Raw genomic sequence first — 24987 nt, forward strand, 5'->3', positions numbered from 1 at the left:
TCATTAACAAGTGCCCCCATTAACCCAGACTGGCAGCAGTTTTCAGCCCTGGCTCTTGGGCAAGTCATTTCAGATTTGTTAAATTGCCACTAGGGGGAGTGTTTGCCAAATTTTGTGCTTCTGGTAAAGGGAGGGTGTCCATTGCTTCCAGAAGCTCAGACTAACACAAAGAAAGGATCAAAAAAAGGAAAAGGAGTCAGTGTTCCTAGGTGAGTAAGAGGCATTTTTAGTAGGAATTCAAATATCTGGCAAGAACAGCTGACTTCCTAGGGATTAATGATGAAAGCCCATGATGGAAGCACTGGGACACTATAGACCTAGGGTTTTGGAAACTTCTAGGTTCCAAAGGTCTCAGAACCTTCTCCTGCCTTTTGCATGTTCTTGTGCACTAACTGAACTTTATCTCGGGTAGTAGCATTTTGACACCCATAAAAGTCACTGATGCTGTTTTAGTCACCCAATGCCTGTTTTCATCTCATTTTCAATGATGAGTTTTTAAATTCATATTTCCCCTATATTTTCTCTGATAAAATTGTCATGGTTATTATTTAATAGAACTAGTACTTGGATTCACTATTGTTTCTGTTTTCTAGTTTATTATTGTTTTTTATCTTTCTTCTTGCCCCTTCTTTATTCCTTTGTTGTTGTTTTCTAACTTGTCCTTGATTTATTTATTTTCATTCTTTTAATAAAAATAGTGATTTTTAGGGCTATAAATATATCACATGAAGACATGTATCTTGTAAGGTTTGGGATGCCATGTTCTCACTGTCACCACTTTCTAAATAGCCTCTAATTGTAGCTTTTATTTCTTCTTTAACTCAGTAGTTACTGAAAACCCTGTTACTTTCAGAATTTATTAAGGATCTTTGGCCATGTGACACTTTTTTTTAACAAAAGTTGCAAAGATCCTTGAAAAGAAGGCACACATTCAGTGTAAGGTGTCAATTCAATATGTACCTATTGGTTGATACTTCTGTTTTAAAAATATTCTATATATTTAATTTGATAATATATTAATAATGCAGTGGTGTTTTATCACAACTATATTTTTGCCCCTTCTTTTTTCCTAACTTTTCCTTTTGATAATATTGATATGTTGTGAATAAAGATTCATGACTATTTTTATTATTTTAGTTTGAACATTTTATCTATGAAATGATTCTTTATCCTATTTGATGATTTTTAGGCTTAGTTTCTTCTTTAATGTCCATATTGCTATTCCTATTTTCTTTCTTTCCAACTTGTGTGCTCTATTTTTCCTTCAAAATTTTTGTCTATCATCTATTTAGGTGGTTATCTTGTGACTAGAACATGATTATATATTGTTTTATAATCTAACTTAAGATTTTTATCTTTCTTAGGAAGTTTAACTTGGTGTGTATATGGCCACAATAGGTGGCATTTTTTATCTTTCACTTCCTCTCTAGCTCTGTACTTTAAGTTGGTACACATCAGAATCACCTGAGTAAGTTGTTGCTGGTGGTGAGGTGTTGTGTGTGTTGTTTTTAAACATAATTAAGCCTCACTTGCAATTCTGGTTTACAAAGTTAAGGTGATCCAGGGGCTGGGTCTCTCAATTTTTAAAAGAATCAATAGGTAATTATAATGTGCACCAAGGAATGAAATCACTGCTTTAAATATTTCCAAAACAAACTAAATTTATGTATCTTCCATAATCAAATTCAGAATAAACACACTTTCCTATATTGATAATACTGTAAAAGGTTTTTATTTTTACTATCAGTAAAGGATCCACTTGCAATGCAGAAGACCTGAGTTTGATCCCTGGGCCAGGAAGATCCCATGAAAAGAATAGCAACCCATTCCAGTATTCTTGCCTGGAAAATGTCATGGTCAGAGGAGCCTGGTAGGCTAGAGTCACTGTGGTTGCAAAGAGTCAGACACAGCTTAGCAACTAAACCACCATGACCAATATTTTATTAAGATTTATATTAAAAAATAATTCACTTTGACCATTAAATTAAAATAAATGTCTTCTTCTGGGTTCCCCCATCTCATTCTCCAGTTAGTCATTCTTGACATTGTCTTATTCATTTTCCAGACTTTTTTTCGTATATGCAACCAGATACAAATATATGCATACACCCAACACACACATACATACACATAAATACCAGGGGAGATATGCTGTGTATTATCTCCCTACCTTCTTTGTTCACTGAGAAATACTTCTTAGTCATTTTTCCATGTCAAATATAGTCACTCTGTATAATAAACTCATATTATCATAATTTATTTAGACACAGGCCACTTGGGTATCAGACATGATAGCTTGGTTTGGGGAAGGCCATGAAAGCTCTTTGACATGAGATATTTTTCCAAACATACAAGTGACAGAATGTTGGCCTAGGACTTCATCTTTTTGAAGCTCTCAATTTTGTTATTAACTGGATAATACTGTTCAAGACGATTTACTATCTTGTAAATTTTTTCAGTCTTTTCTAAGATCCTGAAAGCAAAACCTAGATTGTATTCTCTTTGGAGCCTTCCCATTTACCAAACACAGTACTAGGCACTTAGTATTCACTTGATAAATGTTCTGTTGAATCAATGCATATTGATGGCAATGCAAAATGACCACACTTCTACTACTCTTCTAAGGTAAGAGCAAAAACATTTCTTATTTTCTATTTCCTCAAATGCAAGAACAAAACCCCAAACCCAGTGACTTTGGTACGTGGTTGTTCAATGTCAGAGCTGGTCACTCAGTCTAGAGTCCCTTCACCAGAATTCTGCCCTGTGGGATCAGCAAGAAGCAGGGGTCACTCAGAAGAACACAGATGCACAGTGTAGGCTGCCCGTGTGAGGAGACAGTGGGGAAGAAGCCAACAGAACTGGATACCATGAGGGGCTCACCATTCCAGCTGTCAATACCAAGGGGATGGCCCAGCCCCATGGAGAAGCTCCTTGCAATTACTGAGGACTTGATGGTCAGGCTGTCTATTATCTTACAGTGTGAGAATAATTTCAGCTGAAGGGAGCTTGAGAACGATTACGTGGAGAGGTCATCTTTAGCAAAGAATGAAAGGAATAAAAATTTTGAGTTTCACCAAACACTATCTAAGAGGATATGACAAGTACTTAGCAGGCTTTAGCACCAAGGTGAGGCATGAACTGTGTGAGGTGCTTTATAGAGGTATGAGAAAGTCTTGGCAGGTGGTGATAATTAAATTTCTTGTTGTTATTCAGTCGCTCAGTTGTGTCTGACTCTTTGTGACCCCTTGGGCTGCAGCATACCAGGCTTCCCTGTCCTTCACTATCTCCTGGAGTTTGCTCAAACTCACATCCACTGAGTCGGTAATGCCATCCAGCCATCTCATCCTCTGTTGTCCCCTTATCCTCCTGCCTTCAATCTTTCCCAGCATCAGGGTCTTTTCTAATGAGTCAGCTCTTCACGTCAGGTAGCCAAAGTATTGGTAATTAAATTACATTGAGAAAAATTGCATTTCAGCTGGGGATGTTGGAAAGTCTCTCTTATCTGTTACACAAGGGTCCCAAAGGATATGCTTAAGTCATTTAAAGCCAAACTGGACCAGGTATTTGAGAACATAAGAGAAGAAATAATTTTAAATGGGGGGGGGGGTGATGTTAGCAAGGGAAGAGATAGCTATTTTAATTAGTCACATGTGTCCTATTGCTTTGAAGGGTTATAAACACCTCACTTCCAACTCTAGCTGGGAAAGACAGACCATCAAGATTCTAGTGACTCAGAAAAGCAGTATCATCGAGAAATCTAAGTAAGCTTGGCATTATTTACCCGCCAAATTTACTTTGAGATGTGTTTGGTCAGCTGTGCCTGGCTTCTGTGACTGGCTGTATTTGTCCAAAGGCTAATTAGCTCGAAGGATAGAAAGATCCAAGAGTTAATGCATAATCTCGAGTGACTGATGAAATCTAACTGCCAACTGGTACCAGAGCAGATACTTCTTCTTTAAAGGATTAATAAGGCATGCTGGCTATTCTCAAATATTAGCCTTTGCAAGAATAAGACAGGATAAAACAAGAGAAAAGATGATGAGAGATTTTTTTCAAAAACTCACTTCAAACATGTATATGGTAATTTCACAAATAAAACTTCCAGAATTCCAGAGGAGCATGCAGGTAATACTTGATAGGTGATTCATGGGTCCGAGGTAGTTGTTCTTTTGATCTCCAATAAGAACATTTCATTGCTGAGCACTTATTATGTACCAAACACTCTTTCACATGGTATTATCTCTGTTGGTTCTTACAATAACCTTACAAGGCAGGTACTATTAATCTTCTGTGAGTCCTCATGGCTCAGGGTAAAGAATCCACCTGCAAGGCTGGAGATCCGGGTTAGATCCCTGGGTCAGGAAGATCCTCTGGAGAAAGGAATGGCTACCCACTCCAGTATTCTTGCCTGGAGAATTCCATGGACAGAGGAGCCTGGTGGGCTACAGTCCATGAGGTCTCAAAGAGTTGGACATGACTGAGTGACTAACACACACACACACACACACATTATTCTTCCATTTAACAAGTGAGGTTATTTGGTCCTAAGATCACACAGCTGGTAGGTAGGATTTAAAACCCAAAAGCTCTGACTCCAGAGTTTTTTTATCTTAAATACTCTGCTGAACTTCTCTAAGGTAAAGGAAGGAGACTAGGGGCCAGGACCAAAGTCTCCCGGTTCCACGCTTCCGTCCTTAGAGGTACTCTGCCAACAGCTTCTGTCTTCTCTCTGTGTCTTTTCATGTCATCTTCCCTCCATGCATGTCTTTCCTCTGGATCCAAATTTCCCCTTTTTATTGGGACACCAGCCATCTTGGCTTCTTAGGGCCCATTCTAATAACCTCATTTTAACTTGATTACCTCTGTAAAGACCCTACCTCCGTATAAGGTCACATTCTGAAGTGCTGATGCTTAAGACCATATAGCTTTTTTGAAGGAGGACACAATTCAATTCCTAACATACATCAAGGTTACTAGACAAGTTTAAACACCCACTTGTCTAGTACAACCCACAGTCAGGGCAACTAAAGCACAGTACAGACTCCCACCAAGTCTGAAGGTACAGCATGAAAAGCCCACCCTTCTACCTTCTCAAAGAGCACTGTTGGCTGACAGAAAGTCCAGCACAGAGGCTCATGAAGGGTATTTCTGATCTGAACGACTGAGCCCAGATGTCTAAGAAATCACTCTTTAGCACTGTTCTATTGGAGTCCCACACTTCCATCAGCTAGCCCTTGAGGCTGTTGGAGATTAGCTTGATTGAGGGGTGACATTTACACTTGGGGCTCAGTTTGCCCTCTGAGAAGAAAACAAATTCCCTCCATCAGTGGGTGACCTTGAACTATGCCCATCCCTGATCCTGTCTTCTAGAGCACTGGTCTCCTCTCTATTTTTAAAAAAATCTACATACTCTTTAACACATTTTTATATTGACTTAGGAAAATTTTTTATTGAAGTCGAAATAGTTGCAAAGAATATAATTTTCAGTGTATCGCAGTGTTGATATTTAAAAAATAAAATGGTTGCATCGCTTTTAAAAGTGTATCCTTGGATATGCATACAAGAGTGATCTGATACCCATAATCGCTCATTTAAACATACATGAATAAGTTCTTCTTTAATAACTGGAAATTTTACATCTTCATTTTTCTAATTTAATACAGGTCAGCAAACTTTTAATATAAAAGGCCAAATATAACTTTAAGCCTTCCGGGCAGTCTCTGTCATACCTAATCAACACTGCCATTGTAGCAGGAGGGCAGCCACAGCCAGCACACAGACAAATGGCATGGCTGGGTTCCCACCGAATTTTATTTACAAGAATAGGCCATGGCTTGGATTTGGCCCATGAGTCACTTTTGCCAACCTCTGTCCTAGAGCTCAAATTCTCATCCTGCTTCCCATTTTTCCCATTCTATCTTGATTCTACTCATAAACTGTTTTTTCATAATAGATTTTTATGCTTAAATATTAGCTGTTAATCATGCTATTGTACTTCTCTGAAACAGAATATGTGTGTGTGTATGTGTGTGTGTGTCAACTTGGAAGTCATATATATATATATGTCTTATATATATATGAAAGCCTCCTACACATATGTAACTTTTCACTTGACGTGGAAGCCACATATATATATATATGACTTCCAAGCTGACGCAGGAGGCTTGGGAGCCAGAGGGACCTGGATTTGAACATCATGCTCCTACTTACTTCCCCAGTGGCTCAGAGAGTAAAGAATCTGCCTGCAATGCAGGATGGAGAAGGCAATGGCAGCCCACTCCAGTGTTCTTGCCTGGAGAAGCCCAGGGATGGCGGAGCCTGGTGGGCTGCTGTCCATGGGGTCGCACAGTGTCGGACACGACTGAAGCGACTTAGCAGCAGCAGGAGACCCAGGTTGAATGCCTGGGTCAGGAAGATCCCTTGGAGAAGAAAATGGCAACCCACCCCAGGATGCGTGCCTGGAGACTTTCATGGACAGAGAAGCCTGGTGGGCTAGTCCAGGGAATCGAAAAGAGTAGGACACGACAGAGGGACTGACACTTTCACTTTCACTGCCACTTACTAGACGGATCATAGCTAACTCTTCCACTCCTCTGTCCCCTTACCTGTAAAAGGGGATATAATGTCTTTCAACATTGCTGTTAGCACCATACTGAAACTACGTTAGGAAAAAAGGATGGAGACTGAGAATCACACTAAAGCCTCCCTGATTCTTGACTTCTATTCATCCTTTGAGTATACAGGGATGCACTTTTTGGTAAAAACTTGTATCCTGATAGACCATGGCATGTGGTTATTTAAAAATAATAGTTACACTAAAAATATTTTTTTAAAGTTTTGAGAAATTCCATTAAAAGGACCTAAGCATATGTAAAGTGCCTAGCACAGAGAAGGCACAATTCATATGCCCACAGAAACAAATGTTTCTAATATTACTCTGGCCTTGAAGCAAGTGACTGGGAGTGAGTTTATGAAGGACATAAATTAAGCAGGGGTGGAAGAAAATGATAGCTCGCTACACACAGTTAGTGTGATTATTGTATAGTTTCCTATAGTGCTCAGATATTGTGCTAAAAGATTTTCCTATCCACTGCTACTTATACCTCTGCCCAGGAGACATGGACTTGCCACAGTTCTTGATCACCACAGATGTATTATTTCTTCTTTGACAATTCTAGCAGTTCCGAAACCTCTGGTAAAGTGAAAATAATCTGGTTCATCCAAATTTCACCTTGTAAGTTGTTTTGCAAAACTAAAAGAGTGCACAGCTCTTGTGTTTGCTCTTACAATTCAGATCTTCTGTGTTCATTTCTAACTCTGTGCCAGCAAGGCCATAAACGGAGACCAGGAGAAAAGAAGGCAGAAGGTAAGGACAGTTATTGGCCAATTTGTTTTCATCAATTTCTTTCAAGTTGTTTCCAAACAGCTCTTCCAAGGCCCCAATTTTTGAAAGTAGACTTTTATTCTTTATGCAAATAGGCATGGAAATAAATGCATAAGTAAATGCATGAATGAATTAATGAATATATAAATAACTTGTCTGTCAGAAATTTTTGTTATTATAGCCTCTATATTTTAGGCAATTCCAATTTTGACACTAATGATTGCATTAAAAATAAACCTCTGTGCAGATTAATCCATAGATTGTCATAGATTATCTATGCTCACAGATAATACTAAAGCCTAGAACTCATACACAGTAGGCATTCAGCAAGTATTGATTGTTGAATAAATTGAGAGAGCAAGGAAATGTGGCCACAGTCCTTTGTTAACAGAGACATATTAGCAAGTCAATCAATTTCTCTGAGCCTCATTTTTTCTACTTGTAATAAGGTAACTGCGTGGTGCTGCTCTCCGCTTCCCATCCATGGGACCACTGGGTCCAGATGCAGAGCCCTGGTAACTACCCCCAGAACCCCCAGGCTGTCACCAGATGAAGTTTATTTGACATTCTGGGACTCAGGTTTCCTCAAGATCTAGGATGTTAGGGGAATACAATAAACAGATCACCAGATGTTACAAAGGAAGAAACCACACCTACTCTCTTGACAGAATGTATAATTCAGGAGTATGAAGTTCGTGGCTGGCAGTGGTAGAGGGTGGGCAGGGGAGGGGATGAAAGCTATCAAGAAGTGTCTGAGAACTTGCATATAGAAGAACTCAGAATATACATGCTTTCAAAGCTTTTTATTATGTTTTCAAGAAGAAGGACAGAATTGGTGTTGTATGGCTAAGGCTTGGCTATCCAGAAAGATTTATGGGCCATCTGCAGAGACCCAAGAACATCTTGACTTACAAATGTAAATGCCACCAATTATTTATGGCAGTTCACAGTATTCCTGAATGCCACAAGGCATCTGCCTAGAAGCACAATATCGTTTGATCTTGACTGGCTTCCAAAATCAGGAAAGTATATATCATCATCCTGGAGCTTCTGGTACTCTGCCTTCAGAAACATCTTCCCAATTATCCTTCCTCGGAAAAACAAGGCTGAGTCGTTAGGAGATATTAGATTTGAAATAATAATAGTAATACTTTATGTTATAATTCACAAAGCACATGGAATATGTTAATTCATTTGTTCTTTAGACATTTCTATATGTCAGATTAGTATAGATAATATTTATATTTTATCTGTGAGGGAAGAAACTACTAATAATTGGAGAGGTAACATGGCAAGACCTAAATCTTAGTAGTGGCTAAGCTGGGACTTTTATCGGGCTTTGGTTCTAAGAGCTTCCCTGGTGGCTCAGTGGTAAAGAATCTGCCTGCCAATGCAGGAGATGCCAGTTTGATCCCTAGGTCAGAAAGATCCCCTGGAGAAGGAAGAGACAACCCACTCCAGTCTTCTTGCCTGAGAAATCCCATGAATTACAGTGGACTTGTGGGCTACAGTCCATGTGGTCACAAAAGAGTTGGATACAACTTAGCGACTAAACAACAAACAACACTTAGAGCACTTCTAAGGGCAGTGCTCTCTTCTGGGTGGCCTCCAGCGCGAGCAGAGCTGGGATAGCCTCTGTGGTTTAAGGAGAATGACCCGAGAGCAGACAGCAAGCTCCCTGGTTGTCCAAGTAGAGAATCTCCCATAGCCAAAGAGTTTTGAGCTAGAAATTCTATGAGATATGAAAAATAAATGGCTTCCACCCAAGGAGTATAATCATACTGTTTTCTCCTTACGTAGTGCATTATAGCATACTAACCACTCACACAGGCATCACTCTAATTTTCATTCAACAGCCCTGTGAGTTATGCATCTTTACTTCTATTTTAACAGATAAGGAAAACTAGGATTCATAAAGGTAAAATAATCATCTACATAGTGCTTGGAAAACTCAGTATGGACAGGGATGGTCCATAAGGTGGTCTTTGCAAAGCTTGTTGGGTCTAATTTGCAAAGGCATTTGAGCCTGGCTCATGGAATCAGTGAGGGCTTTTGCCCCTCAAACCCGAGCACTCTCTATAGCTGGAGGGGTGTGGCCCTGCTTCCACTCTTTGGGATACTAGAAAGAGTACCAATGGACAGTACCAGCATAATCCCCCCCAAACCCGAGTCTCAAATTAAAGGCTTAATGTTGAGGAGTCTGGGGGAGTACAGTGTCGGTGACTTTCAGACACTTCCTGCTTTGAAATCACTCTTTGCAAACGATAAAGCTTTTGAAATGCAGATGTCACTTTACTGGCCCGTTAGACATGAGCAGGCTCTGCATCACCTGCTGGGACCTCTGGGCTGAGCTGGCCCTAGATAGAAATGATTTGTCCCGAGAGGTTCTGACTGAATGAAAGCCAATAGCTGATGGGTGCTTCATTCCAACCAGGCAATTGGATGTTAGAATTGCCCCAGATGCTATCTCAAATGTTCAGCTAGAAGAATTCCAACCAAGTCAGAATGAAATTTTATTTCATTATGCTTCCAGGTCTGGGAATGATGCCAGTGAACTGCTCTCCTTGACAGGTCCCTCATCACTTTGAGCTCAACGCAAGAGAGAAGTGAGCTCCCAAAGTGCCAGGCTGCAGCCCTCCCTGTCAGATGGCAACACCTCCATGGAACAGCTGAGCAAGGGGCTGAGGCAAGAACTGTCATTCCCTTACCGCTGAAACCCTGCATACTGATGATAATTCCCTGTATGTTCCTTTCCAAAGTCTTACACAAGGCACTGAGCTGATGAAGCAACCTAGGAGAGGGATAAAAAATCAGTTTCAGCTTTAAGCCATTTCTGATCCTTTGGCAGTGGCTGACTTAGCACTGTGTTAAGAAGGATTCTGAAGCTCTATCTGGGTACAATGGGAAAGACTACTATAATCAATGGAGCATGGGCCCTGCAGGACTGAATGTTTCCAACTTGACACATACATGACCTGGGAAGTAACCAAGTCTAAACTCCTCCTTACCCATGTGAAGATGCTGAGGAGCATAAGGGTTAAGTGACTTGTAGAATTTAACTCTTAAAGTGGAGATGACAATACAAGACTACTGCTCTGTCCTCTATATGATACTTTTCTAGTCCTGACTTTCTAGATGAAATAAGCTAGTGAACCTCAAAATCCTGTGATAATGCAAAAGCAATTACTGTAATGATAATTTTACTTATGTAACATACAGCTAGTTCCCAGTGTCTCTGCAATTACTGAAATCCCACAGCACTTCTTTTCATTCATGATTGAGTGGATTAGCTCTTGGCTTGGCCAAATATCAGCAGATTCACATACCAAGTCATCTTGCTCTCAAGAATCAACACTGCCTATGGTTTAATCTACTTGGTTTGACACTGTTGTCTCAGAACAAAAAGATTAAGTCATGTCATAAAAAGAAAGAAGTTGCAAAGGACCCACACACTTTCACCCAACAGACACTTGTTGAGTGCTTAAATGCACAAGGCATTCTCCTTGACAGTTCTGTCCAACATGCAAGAAATGGGTCGAGTTGAACCAGAAGGCATCCCCACTTCTAGGGGTGGTATTTAATTGTATGGAATTTTTTTCCCTTCTCATTTTTTTCTATTATTTCTAAAAGAGCTCTTTATTAATGGAAGGTCTAAGAGCAACAAGCTTGGAGTGAGCTTTATCCTTCCACTGGCAGACTGGGCCGAAATTGTCAATGTCAGGATATCTTTAGGAGGCTGGAACTGGATGCTTCTAAGAAGACTTGTAGCATGATTTTGATCTAATTATTGAAGAGGTTGATTCTGTTTTCATGATTGCTTTTATATTTATAAAAAGAAAACTTTAGGCAAGGATGCCACCTGATGTCGAAGGTAAAGATCTTAAGACCAAATTAACTGCAGGAACTATCCAGTCATTAATTTATGTGGTGGTGTTGCTCAGTCGCTAAGTTGTGTCTGACTCTTTTGTAACCCCATGGCCTGTAGCCCACCAGGCTCCTCTGTCCAAGGGATTCTCCAGGCAAGAATACTGGAGTAGGTGGCCATTTCCTTCTCCAGGGGATCTTTCTGACCCAGGGATCAAACCCATGTCTCCTGCATTGGCAGACAGGTTCTTTACCACTGAGCCACCAGGGGAAGTCCTCAATAACTTTTATAGGTAAATAAAATTTGCAGAATTGAATAAGATGACATCAGTTAAATCATCCCTTAGCCTCAATTATGCAAACAGAATTATCTGTTTGCAGCAAAGTTACCTTCTTATTCTGGTTTGCTTAGCTTATTATTTAAATGAAATTCATGTTCCCTGAGCATATTAAGTTGAAGGAAGTAGTTCCAAAGTGCAGTGAAAGGCAAGTCCAAGATACCTGAGGACTGAAAAATGCCATGGATGCTATGTTGACTTCCTGCAATGGGGAAAGACACACCTTTTAACTCCCCCATGCCAAACAGTGCAATGGAGCAACCAAGATTTAGCTATATGCTGGATTTGACACATACAATGGTTAAGGGCAAAAGGTAAACACATCTGTGAATACTAATGTATGGCTTTTCTCTTTGTTAGCGGGGCAAGCCTGCTTGGTACCTTATGGAGGTAAAAGAGATCAAGGTGCCATGGCCTGATGAGTAAGTGAGAAATGTAACTGACCTAGTTTATAAGGAGAATTCTCTGAGGGTTCAATACTACACTGTCCAGGGGAATAGCCACGAACCACACATGGTCGTGGGAACCTTGAAGCATGCGGTTCATGAGACTATGCAGTTAAGGTGTTTTATTGTTTGTTTTGCATTTTTTGTTTTTGAAATTTGAAATTTTATTTAATTTTAACTAATTTAAATTTTAAAATTGATACTTCAGTTATTGGAAAACTTGTAAGTATGTTTAGAACAACTTCTGTTCCTGAATCTACTTTTGTAACTGTAAATTTTGTGAAATCTAAATACAGATTTCCCGTGAAAATTCAGTCTCCAAATTGTGTTGTGCTGGAAGTGTAAAATATATGTCAGATTTCAAAGACTCAGCATGAAAACCTTGAATATAAATATTTTGTTAATAATTTTGTAGTTTCATATAGAAAGGATAATATTTTGGACATATTGGGTTAAATAATATAATTTATTAAAATGAACAGATTTGGAGTTTGGGTTTTTTTTTTCTTTTTACTTTTTTAATGTGACTACAAAAAAAATTAAAATTACATAAATTGCATTGTATTCCCACTAGACAGTGCTAGTCTAGAAAGAGATCTGCCATATTGTCTCTGGAGGACATTGTTTATTGAATGGTTATTAAATGTGTCTTCTACACATATGAATTGTTGCTGTTGCTGTCAAGTCCAACTCTTTTGTGACCCCATGGACTGTAGCCCACCAGGCTCCTATGTCCATGCAATTTTCCAGGCAAGAATACTGGAGTGGGTTGCCATTTCCTTCTCCAGGAGATCTTCTCGACCTAGGGATTGAACCTGCATTTCCTGCATTGCAGGCAGATTCTTTACTGTCTGAGCCACAAGAGAAGCCCACACATATTAACACCTGGTGTAATACTAGAAACTGCATAATATTAGGCATGGATAACAAATAACCCATGTTTTTAAAAGCTGCTATTAAGACCCCTCCAGATTCCTTTTCCATATAGCAATGTAAGCTCGCTTTTATGCTGTAGTCTTTCATTTCTTTATCTGCCAAACTAAAAATTTTGAGGTCAATAATTTTTCTTTTTCCTTCTAGGAACCCAACCTCTCCTTTCATTTTTCATTAGTAAGTCTTCAGTGGAGGTTGCCAGTTTGCAAAACAGATAGAATGGAGATGCTCTGGTTAAAGTGCGAATTGAAGACTCACCTCTCTTCCACATTACCCCAGTCCTCTCAATGATGGCAACTCCGAGGTGCATATTTTGAAATCTATGTCACTTGATGATTTCCAGGCCTAATCTTGACCTTTCAGTTGCTTCTTCTTTGTATGTCCTCTGTCACTACCTGGAATCTTTCTGAGTGGGGGCTATCACCCCTGTTTGCCAAGTCTTCAGAAAGCATGGTAGCCCTGGTGATTCCCAGAGCCATTGCGGGTCATGCACACCCTGAAACTGGCTGCTCTATTGTTTTTGGCCCTTAACGACCCTCACCATTGCTATGGCAACTGCAAACCATTCCTGGCTAATGTAAGCAAAGGGCAGCCACGGAAGGGATGACTTCCCACCTCTCACATACGGCCCAGGAGGAGCTGGTCTCATCTAGAAACTGACCCAGTTAATACCAGTCAAATAAATACTGCAGAATAAGGTGGCATATCACACAGGAACACAGTGTGGTGGTGGGGGGGGGGGTGGGGGTTGAACAAATGTAGCATTTTGGTGACAGGTTTTTACGTAGTTCAAATTTTTTTTTCTTAAATGGTATTATTAATAATTCACTCAACTACCCCACAGTGCTTTTCTAATTTGACTTTAATTATTGCAATGACTCTTTAATTCAACTCCCTGGGGTCTGACTCCACTAGTCAGACTAGATGGCCTAGGAGACCTCCTTCCACTACCCACTTGGGCTCTATCCACCCATAAATTCAGCAGTGAGGTAAATCAATGTGTGTGAAAACACCAAGCACTTGCCAGTTTCTAGCTGGATAAATGGAAATAAGTTCTTTATATTTTTGGTGACTCTATCTCCTCACTTAGGAAGTAAGGAATACAAGTAGTCCTGTTGGGCTGCTATAAAGATTCGATGAGCTATTACATCTACATAAAATATATTGAACAGTGCCTGGCACACACTTACTGCTCAAGGCAGGTTAACTACCCCTGTTGTAATTGATTTTATTCCAATTGCTGGGAAAACTGGGGAATCTTATCATCCCAACTCAGTGCTGAATTTCAGGCATTAGAGTCAATGTATTTATATTCACTCTGACTTATATTGGGAAACTCTGACAGTCACTTAAAAATCTAAGGGAATTTACTTTTTGGTCTTTATATCTATTTTTCTTTTTAAAAAATATTTATTTATATATTTGGCTATCCTGGGTCTTAGTTGCAGCATGCAAACTCTTATTTGCAACATGTGGGATCTAGTTCCCTGATCAGGGATTGAACCTAGGGCCCCTGCATTGGGAGTGTGGAGTCTCAGCCATTGGACCATCAAGGAAGTCTCTACATTTACCCTTCTAATATGTCCCACATTTTACAAATTCCAAGAAGAGGTAGTGGGAAGAAGCCTTCTCTTCTAGGAGAAAACTAAACAGTTACAAACATGCAATTATTTCTGGTCCCTGAAAGAACATTTTCATTTCAAGTCCCATAATTCTAGCTTCACCAACCCTCTAAGCTCAGGAGTGAAAAAACCACCATGATCTATAATGATTTCCAAAACTTTAAAATTCAGATCTTAGGTGAGAACATCCAGGGCCTCATTCAGACACCGAAGTCATTGCTTAAGCCAGCAGTTGAGTGAGACAGGGCTGCAGCAGTACACAGTGGGCCCATTTGCAAAAAGGAGACAATGAACTTGAGAGAGCATAATAAATTCTTGGCTAGTCATGCAGGGCAGAGATCTTACTTGACCCTGAAATGGGCTGTCCCCAAAATGTTATGTGATTCGGCATAAAGGTATTTTCTTAAGCCAGGGGAGAGATTCATAGCTTTCAAATTCTTAGACTTCCCTGATAAAAAATAGGCTAATAACTACTCTTATTCTTTTCTTTTTTTTTTTTTTTTTTACATTTTGACTGCTTCCATAAAAGGCTATTTTTTTCTCTCATTTGTGCCAACAGGTGCCAGCACTTCACTCATATCAAATGACACTAGAGGGGGAGAGAAGAGATCAGAAGAGGATGGAGGGTCATTCTAATGAGGTGACTGTCACTTAATGCAGAGCCACTAGAAACCAGGCTTCCTCCAAATTGTGTCTATACTGAGGTGTACGGGGAAGTGAGATGCAGCAGAGAGACGCTCACACTCGCCTCCGATCAGGTGGAATTCTCAATCAGCACACCATCCTGAGCATCTTGGGATCACAGGACAGCCTACATTTCTAAAGAGGTTCAGCTAACATACAAGACACTGACCAGGTCCGGCCAGGTTTCCCCTGTGTTGGATGCAGTCACGTGGAGTTGGGAAACTCTCCACGTTCCCCAGAGAGTCAACCCCATCTCTTTACCGGTCACAAAAGTTGAAGATCTTTCCTAAACACCCAATCACTCTCACCCTGTTTTCGAGTTTTCTACAGGCAAAACCTTCCTAGCTCTTTTGTTTCTTTACCCATTCATCACTGAATCCATTTAGGACACAGCTAATTCCATTCTAGAGCCATGTGAAGACCTACAACACTCTTCTGTCAATAGGACCCTGTTTTAAAGGACACGCCAATAAGACTTCCCATATATGACTACTTTACGTGCATCTAGTTATGAACCAGGTGATAATGCTTTTTTATCTCTGTTATTTGAACCCAAATGGACTGTCAATAGAAGACATCATGTGTGCTGTCAGTCTTCCTGGCACATAACGCGGGAAATCGCGTTAAAAAGAAGTCACAGTAATGAAGCTTCAATATCAACAGAGATGCTCGGGAGAGGCTTTTAGGTAGAGCTGGAAGCCTCAAGTTCAGCCCCCACTCTCTGCACCCAAACCAAAGGCAATACCTCTTCTCTCCACATTCGGAGGACTGCAGTTTCCCTGGAATCCTACATCCTACATCTGAGGATAGTGCTTGAGTTCTGTTTCACCACACATATTTTTAAGTTTGCAGCGAGAAGGGTCCCTAAAGGCTAAGAGTTTCTCCTTTCACACGCCACCCCTCCATTGCCTGTTTACAGCACTGCTTTCTTATTCCTCCTTCTTCTACTCAACAAAATTGAAAATTTCATCACCAGTGTCAGAAAATTAAACCCCAGGGAGCAGAGCACTAGCTCAGAGCATCGGTTCCCTGGCAAAGAGCCAATCCTTGAATTCAACTTTGCAAACCTTCTCTGGTTTCAAAGGATGCAAAACAGTCATTTAGAAGTATGCTTCTTGACAGCCGGAATCTCTCCGGCTGCACTCTGACTCTTTCTGCAATTAATTTTTTAAAAAGAGAGAGAATATATTTCAATTTGGAGACTGATTTCATGAAAGAAGAAAGGGACACGACCTAGCTCAGTTGCATACTTCCCGAGCAAGAACAGCAGTGCACCCAGCAGAGATGCTTCTTTCTCTGGCTGAGGGTCTGAAGAAGTGTTTGACAGACCATCGTAATAACATCTATCTTCACAATGCAAACACCGGCAACACAAACAAGCAGCTCATGGCTCAGCTCCGTGTCTGCACCCTTCTCTCTCTTCCCAGCCATGCACAGGACTGACTCTCATAAATTGAGTTTTAAAAGCATCCTCTTTTGAAATGGATCTGTGCCCAGGAAGATAAAGCAAAACTCCACTCCTCACACTGATCCTAGCAAGACAAACCAACGTCCCAGTAAAACACACAGTCAACTACAAACCCGATCATACCCGAGCGATGCATGCAGTCTTTGGAATACGGAGGCTCACACAGCATGGGGACCCTAGCCTAGAGTGCTTATTCTTCCATGTGCTTGTTCCAATTCACCGTTTTCTTGGCAGACAATAAGACAAAGCTACATTTTAGCTCAGGCTAATACCAGCGGACAGATGTGTAAGACTGAGGTTTACTCACCAAGCCCCCGTAAATCCATCTTTCCCCAACTACAGATACTGCTTCTAAGCTGCAGTTGCCACCAAATGATTTAAAGTCGACCTCCAGAAGAACAACGTGCTGGAATACTGGATGGTTCCTGAGTGAGCTTGTTCACAAAATAGATTTCCAGTTGAGCCATGTGAATGGAGACCCGCCGCACACCTTTGAATGGTATACACTTCAAGTCCAGAAAAATAAGCATGTAGCTTTGCTTATGTTTATGGAGCTGGAGCCCAGGGGTGCTCTGATTGGCAGAAGTCGCAGAAAGATCAGCCAATCAAAGGGAGCCTCCATTTCAGGGAAACTCCTGCTCATTTATTTAGCATCTTCAGAGATCATCGGCTTTTCGGGGAAGAGCTTTTCTCTTATAACACAAGAGAAAACAATAACTTCATTTAATTTTAGTGCCCTATGCTCTTCTATCAGTAAAGAGGTAGCTCCTCTTCTTGGTACTCCTCAGCACTCCCCCTTTTCTTGTAAAGAACTAAAAACAAAAGAAAAAGAGGAAGAAGAAAGAGCTAGTGGTGGGCTAGAGATAGTTCATATTCATCAGCCTCCACCTTGTTGGGAGAAAGGAGGGGGGAGCTCCCAGGCTCAATAATTACTGATTCTGTTGCCATGGAAACAGACTGGCTGCAGCGAGTTGGATTCGTGTAGAACATCTGCTGCCAGACCCACAATCTAACAGCAATCTCATCTCTCCCCCCTCCCTACTTTTATTTGATTGTGAGTTTGCTTTCTCCCTCCTTTTCTTCACATACAGTTTTTGTCCAGAAATGTCATGTAACAGCCTCACTCTGTACACAGTACCAGCACGCCAGGGGTGCTCACATACCCAGAAATGTGTTCATGCAAGAGTGCATCCCAGCAGGGCTACCCCAGGAGGATTCATCCTCTGATTCCTGCTCAGGATGTAAACAAACACGCACAGCCCCTCCTGTGCCTCCACCTCTCATTAAAATTTACTGTAAGTCACATATATAATGAGTGGAGTATCTTTTAAAATATCTGTCATCTAACAGAGCTAAAAGCCCTCAAATAAAAGTTTTCAGTGGCATTTCTCGAGGGCATTGCGGTGTTCCCAGCAAACCTTTGGAATGAAGAGACTAAACCAGGTGCTTGTGGAAGAAAGCTTGCACAAAACACTTAGACTCAACTTCTTTGCATTAGCACCTCACCAAGGTGCCCTGAACGCTGGGGCTCCTCCTGGGGGTTTCCTCAGCCCCTTTGCATCCCCTCTGACTCCCCCCTTTGCATGCTCCAAATTCTGATTCCATGACCAGTCACTTTAGATATGCTGTTATATTTCTCTATTAACAGCAGGGGCCGCCACTGAGCAATGAACGGCTGCTTGGTCTGGTCAAACCCAGGTGATCTCACACCTGGGTCTGCGGGAAGCCCTTGACCTGATGGAATTCTATAATTCTGGCTTAAGTTAGAGAGAAAGAAATTATTTTCTGTCCCATCATCATGAATCTTAAGGAGAATCTTTTCTTTCTTAACCTCTCCACAAGCCTGGTGCCCTCAAACCATTAAGGACACTGACCAGGCTTCCTAGAGGGCTAAAGTCTCTTGCTCTTGGAGCCAAGGTGAATTATTCATTACCACACAGACAGTGTCTAACAAGCAACAGTAGCCCCGGACCTCCTTTATTCCTTAACTACTCTTGGTCCAAACCATCTGTCTCCAAGTGCTCAGCTCTGGCCCAGTGGTCTTGATGTTATATTTGCTCTTTCAAGAATCTGAGTCCTGGATTCCCATTTTGTTTCTTTGTGCCACTGTGAGCTTGGGAAGGAATTCTCACCCAGGTTCTGCCTCTCAGGCACCCAGCAGTCTTTCTCAGTTCTGTCCAGACTACCTCAACACTCTGGGGACGTGCATATCGCAGATTTCCTCTACCACCTATCTGGAACCCTTCTAACCTCTCCTGTCTACCTTCATCTGCCATGGGGACACCTGCACACTGCCCTCTCACCCTCCTGAGATTATCCAAATTGTTATTGTTTTTATGCAGAAACATGTCATTCCAACCAGGTCTTCTTCCCTGGTTGGAAATTGAATCGAAATTGAATCATTTGTTTAACAAATATTTAGTGAGTGTTTATGTGCCAAAAGTAATTGTGCTCGTGACCAAACAAACTAGCACGTGTTGTGCCTTATAGCACAATGACCCTAGCAGAGAACACAAAAAATATTAGAATGTAACTTTTACATGGAGAATGAAGAAGACCTGTGTGCTATGAGCACAAATAATAAAAGACTGAATGTAGTGAGGTAAGGCAGAATTCTTCAGAGGAAGGGGTATCTGAGCTAAGATCGAAAGGAAGAGTAGAAGGTAATGAGTTGAAAGCAAGGGGGACAGTGTCTCAGACATTAGGAATAATACATGCAAAGGGCCTTTCTAGACACACACTGCCTACGAGGGAGGGTGACAGCTCTGAAAACCTGAAACAAGCCAAATGTGGCTGATCAGAGTGAAAATGATTAAAAGGATGGTGTGAGATGAACCCAGACAGCAAGCAGAGGCCAGATCCGCAGGGTCTCAGAAATCATGTCTAGGAGTTGGTTTTTATCCTATCACAATGACAAGCCACTGAAATACTTCACTCAATGCCTCCCTGCCTCTATCCCCCCACACACCTATGTAACCCAATATATTCCCCAGTTAATCTCAACAAGTTAACAGTCTAATTGAAATAGCTGATTTCAAGACATGCATAACGTGTTGAACTGACCTAGCTAACATTTATGAGTTAATAGTCTGGGTAGCACTCCATCTGGATTAACCAATTTAAGTCTAACAACAACCCAGTGAAGTATTATTATGGCCCCTATTATACAGTGTGAGGAAATGGAAGTTTAAGGAAGTTAAGTAACTTGACCAAGCTTACCAAGATAAAAAGCAGCAGAGCTGGGATGTGAACCCAAAGATTCCAGCTCTGGTTTCTTTAAGAGAGAGATCTACAGGGACCACCTGGATCAGAATCACCTGGAGCTCTCGGTCAAATGCAGATTCCTAGGATTCCACTATATCCCTCCTAACCTACAATCTTAGGAGTAGAATCTAGGAATGTTTTTCCAAGCTCTCCAGGGGATTCTTATATACACCACAGTTTTAGAATCACTGCAAGAGGGGTTAAAATAAGGAGAAAAAAAGACTAATCCTAAATTAATCTTTAATGTATAAAATGGAGAATGGCATGTGTTTTGTTGTTTGTTTCTGAGAATGGGGGTGGATCTCACTACTCCAAGCCAACCCAAAGAACCCTTTTACATCAGAACAAAATCACATTCCTTTGACTATCAATTTTTGAGTTGAGAGTAGGTACCATACATAGCACAGTTTGGGGTTTAGTAGCTATGTTGGTGTTGAAGGGGTTCATCTTTCAGTGTCATATCTTTTTGCCTTTTCATACTGTTCATGGGGTTCTCAAGGCAAGAATGCTGAAGTGGTTTGCCATTCTCTTTGAGTCTCTTGGACGGTGAAAAGTTCAAACCAGTTAATCCTAAAGGAATCAGTCCTGAATATTCATTGGAAAGACTGATGCTGAAGCTGAAGCTCCAATACTTTGGCCACCTGATGTGAAAAACTGACTCATTGGAAAAGACACTGATGCTGGGAAAGATTGAAGGCAGGAGGAGAAGGGGTTAACAGAGAATGAGATGGTTGGATGGCATCACCGACTCAATGGACATGAGTTTGAGCAAACTCTGGGAGATGGTGAAGGACAGGGGAGCCTGGTGTGCTGCAGTCCATGGGGTCGTAAAGAGTCAGACACGACTGAGTGAACAACAGCAATACCTGCTGGTGAGCAGGTATCTGAAGAAAGAGCATGTAAGCTCCTGCAGACCAGATTCACCAGGTAGTTAGAGATGCTGTCAGATCTGCCAGCAAGAAGACAGGCAGAGCAGATATTACCCGAATGCTATGACAGTATTTTAGTAGCTCAGTCATGTCTGACTCTTTGTGACCCCATGGACTGTAGCCTGCCAGGCTCCTCTGTCCATGGAATTCTCCAGGCAAGAGTACTGGAGTGGGTTGTCATCTCCTTCTCCAGGGGATCTTCTTGACCCAGGGATCAAACCCGGGTCTCCCGCATCGCAGGCGGATTCTTTTACCACCTGAGCCACCTGGTGGCTCCGATGGTAAAATGCTAAGAAATGTCACAAATTTCCTTTGGGTAATTTTTTTCTAGAAAATTCATTTTTAAGACAAAATTTGCAAAGACAACAGAGAACACTTTTTGGCCTTCAGTCTAATCTACCCCCTCCTCTATGTAAAAGCTAGCAAACAGGCACTTTGGTTCACCTAGCTACTTCTGAAAAATAAGCAGCTTTATCTACATTTCCAGAGGGGTCACTTTACACAGAGTAGCTACAGAATCTTCAGAAAATCTTCCCAAGATTTTTCCCATGGAATGTTGTCTAGTACTTTTGTTACTGAGATTCCAGACTGGATTAGTCAACTTGGCCATTATTGGGTATTCTTCCCTTTCTAGGCTTTGTAATGAAAAGAGTATATACAAGCTTAAAGAGCTACTGATGTATGTAAACTATTATACAGAGAATGGATAAACAACAATGTCCTGAATAGTACAAGGAACTATTTTCAATATCCTGTGATAAACCATAATTGAAAAGAATATGAAAAAGAATATGTATAACTGAATCATTTTGCAGTACAACAGAAATTAACACAACATTGTAAATCAACTATACTTCAATTTAAAAAGAGACTGGTGCTAATGAACCTCAAAAAAAGGGAAACCTACATTTTACTGCCTTGATATTTGAACTTCTGCTTGTCAAGTCTCCAAAACTGGTACAGAGCATACATTTAATGGACTTGTACTCTAGAGGCTCAAAATGTATTATTGGTAGCATACCATCAGCTATGAACACATTCATATTTATTATGTGCTGCCCACAGACAGAAGAAGGAAATCACAGCATCAAATGCCTGGAAAATTCTGGGAGAAATAACTCCACCTGGGCATCTGAATAAACTCAGAGAAAGATATCTTTCCATTTTACCCCCACATTACAGCCTGTACTCTGTTTCATTCCAGGTAGGCACTGCTGGTGCCATTTATCCTGTGTTTTCTAGGGGAAGATTCAAACTAATTAAATTCTATTCCTTTCCATAAACATGATTTATCAAATGTATTATTACCAGATTTGATGTAAGTCGTATAACTTTGCAATACTTTAAAAGTAAATACATAAATCAAAAAGGATTCTGTTAGGTGACAATATATTTTGGGATCATAAAATATAGAGCTTATGGTGGAGTGATTTCTAAATTTGCTATCTACATTTTCCTCAGTCTACCTACAGGTTTTAGCTAAAATGAACACCATTTATATTGGGCATTTAAAAGAGAGCTGAGGAATATTCCATTTACTGAGTTATAAAGAAGTAACACTAATAGCAAATCCTATTTGCCAACTCCTGGTCCTAAACAGATCACTTCCACAAGCCGGACATCAGTTTTGTTAGGATGCGTGTTTCATTGCTGGCAATGAATATGATGGTAATGACCACCTTAATTCATGATATGGTTACACTGAGATCAAGAAGATAGACTCCCATAAGCAAGGCGTGTAGAGCAGATTCAACTGCCCCACAAGCAGCCTAAGACACGTTTATGAGGCATTAATGTGAAGTTTATGTCTCTGAACCTTGCTATTTTTGTGTTTCCCTTAGAAATGCTTAAAATATAAGCAAAATCTACAAACATTGAAAGAAAAGTAGATCCACAAAATGCAAACCCATCCATAAACAGGTCTCTGATCCATGCATTTCTTCCCTCTTTCAGAGCAATTGACCCCTGGCAGGTGGTGGCCATGATTTGCATTCATAAGGTTGGAGAGTCAAGGTCTAGAAGTCCTCGGGTGTGAAGAACTTATCCAAATGAAATCATCTGATCTGAGAAGAACATGGGGAGCAGAAGGTTTTTATTTTTTTTTAAGTTTGAAAGTGAAAGTTGCTCAGTTGTGTCCACTCTTTGCAACCCCATGAGCTATACAGTCCATGGAATTTGCCAGACCAGAATACTGAAGTGGGTAGCCTTTCTCTTCTCCAGGGGATCTTCCCAACCCAGAGATCAAACCCAGCTCTCCTGCATTGCAGGTGCATTCTTTACCAGCTGAGCCACCAGGGAAACCCAAGAATCCTGGAGTGGGTAGCCTATCCCTTCTCCAGGGGATCTTCCCAACCCAAGAATTGAGCTGGGGTCTCCTACACTGCAGGCGGATTCTTTACCAGCTGAGCCTGTAAAGGGGGCAGAAGAGCAAGGCCTAACATCATGCAGCTCTTATAATTTTGTCTGTCTTTAAAGGAATAGTGGTGAATTCTGAAAGTGTATGGACTTGCCAGCTCAAATTTTTCAAATATACTATGAAAGTGCATTCCAGAATTGCAGGCTGATGAAAAATCATGCCAAAAGGGAAAATGAAAATGCCAAAATCCTCAGCTCAGCCTTGCCAAGCGTGTCCACTGCCAATATGGTGGCAGAAAGCTGCTGGGCCAATGGTAGGATATGCTCTAGATGATACAAAATGGGAAACAGCTTCTTCACCATTTGGAAAAAGGATGCTTCTGGGCTGTCATCACATTCTTCTTGATTTTCAGATCTAATGCACAAGTAAACCTCTCCCAATTCTGAGAAAACATAGAATTTCACAAGCAAATAATTCTATCTTTTGAGAATAAAATTAGCTTCTGATATTCAGTAAAAGGACCAATTTCATTTCAGTCAGCAGATATTAAATCTACTGTTTTATCAAATGGTTAACATTGGATGCCCTCATTCTCTCTGCTCTTTCTGCTCACAGATTCACAGATAAACTATGTGTCCTGGTCTCTATAACGGGGATTATAACAGGGATTACACTGCAACATAACATGGTAAACCTGGGATGAAGTGGAAAGTAGGAGGGTTTGCTGAGCAAGAGGGAAACCAAGAAGATTAAAAAGATAAGTAGACGTGGTTTATTTAGGCAAGGAGGGAGGAAGAGGAAGGCATATAGACTTATCAGTTTCTGGGGTGTCAGGTTCTAAGATGTAGAAGGGGATGCTGCAAAGCAAAAGGAGTTTAAGGGCTTGAAATAAGGTCCAAGAGGCCTTACAGAACCACATAAGAAACCAAGGGGAGGACACCCACAGGACCAAAGGGATTCAACATATGAAATTCTGCTCTGAGCCCTATTTAAACTCAATTATTTTGCCTTTGTCCCTTAATAAAGACTGTGTCAGAAGCCATACACATTTCAACCATGCACCCACCATTTCAATATCAAAACAACCCAGCAACTCTCTAGGAAAACCAACTCCGAGTGTTGTGACCACTCATGGCAAGCTGGCATCACCACTATAAGGACAGACTCGTTCTGAAACTCAGCCCTTCAATATCATCAGCTTGTAAGAGCCAGATTGCTTGCAAACTGTTCTCTATTCTACTTCCAATTAAAGAAAGCTATGAAATGTGAACCATGACCCCTAGGCAAATGATATTAACAGGTTATTCCCAACTCTCAGGAAGAATGAGCTTTGCAACCTAATTTGTGCAGCAATTAAATTCAGTCCTAAGTATAATTTTGTTTTATTGCTCAGTACTTGCCTTCATTTTTTTAAGTCAGTAATTGCAGGAAGGAGTTAATTTGATAATATAAATAAAAATTGGCCCCAAAGGGCAATAACCAATCCATTTAAATGCAAAAATGCTCTCCTTCCAAGTCATTCGACAGCAAATATGAAACATGATTTCCAAAATGCATTGCCTGTAATACTCTTAATGCAGTGACAAGCAAAAGAATTGTGAAGCCGATATTTCAAATAATGACATATGTTCAGCTATGAATAAGTGCTCTTGTTTACATTTGGGGGGAATCTACTGTGTGTCAGACATCTTAGTTTTTC

General features: G+C 40.7%; 1 protein-coding gene across 7 annotated transcripts in view; it reads right to left on the reverse strand.

Annotated features, from left to right (window-relative positions):
• Positions 1 to 24987, reverse strand: part of ELMO1 (engulfment and cell motility 1) — a 573189-nt gene that overhangs the window by 121338 nt on the left and 426864 nt on the right. Inside the window, exon 1 of one of the 7 annotated variants that reach the window (XM_070468482.1) lies at positions 17047 to 17327. The exons of the other annotated variants lie outside the window; for them this stretch is intronic. The gene's annotated coding sequence lies outside the window, so the exon portion shown is untranslated. Of the gene's footprint in view, positions 1 to 17046; positions 17328 to 24987 lie in introns of those variants that run through there. 7 annotated transcript variants of the gene reach the window in all.

Source organism: Odocoileus virginianus, chromosome 1 (assembly GCF_023699985.2).
Source record: "Odocoileus virginianus isolate 20LAN1187 ecotype Illinois chromosome 1, Ovbor_1.2, whole genome shotgun sequence".
NCBI classification, from domain to species: Eukaryota; Metazoa; Chordata; class Mammalia; order Artiodactyla; family Cervidae; genus Odocoileus; species Odocoileus virginianus.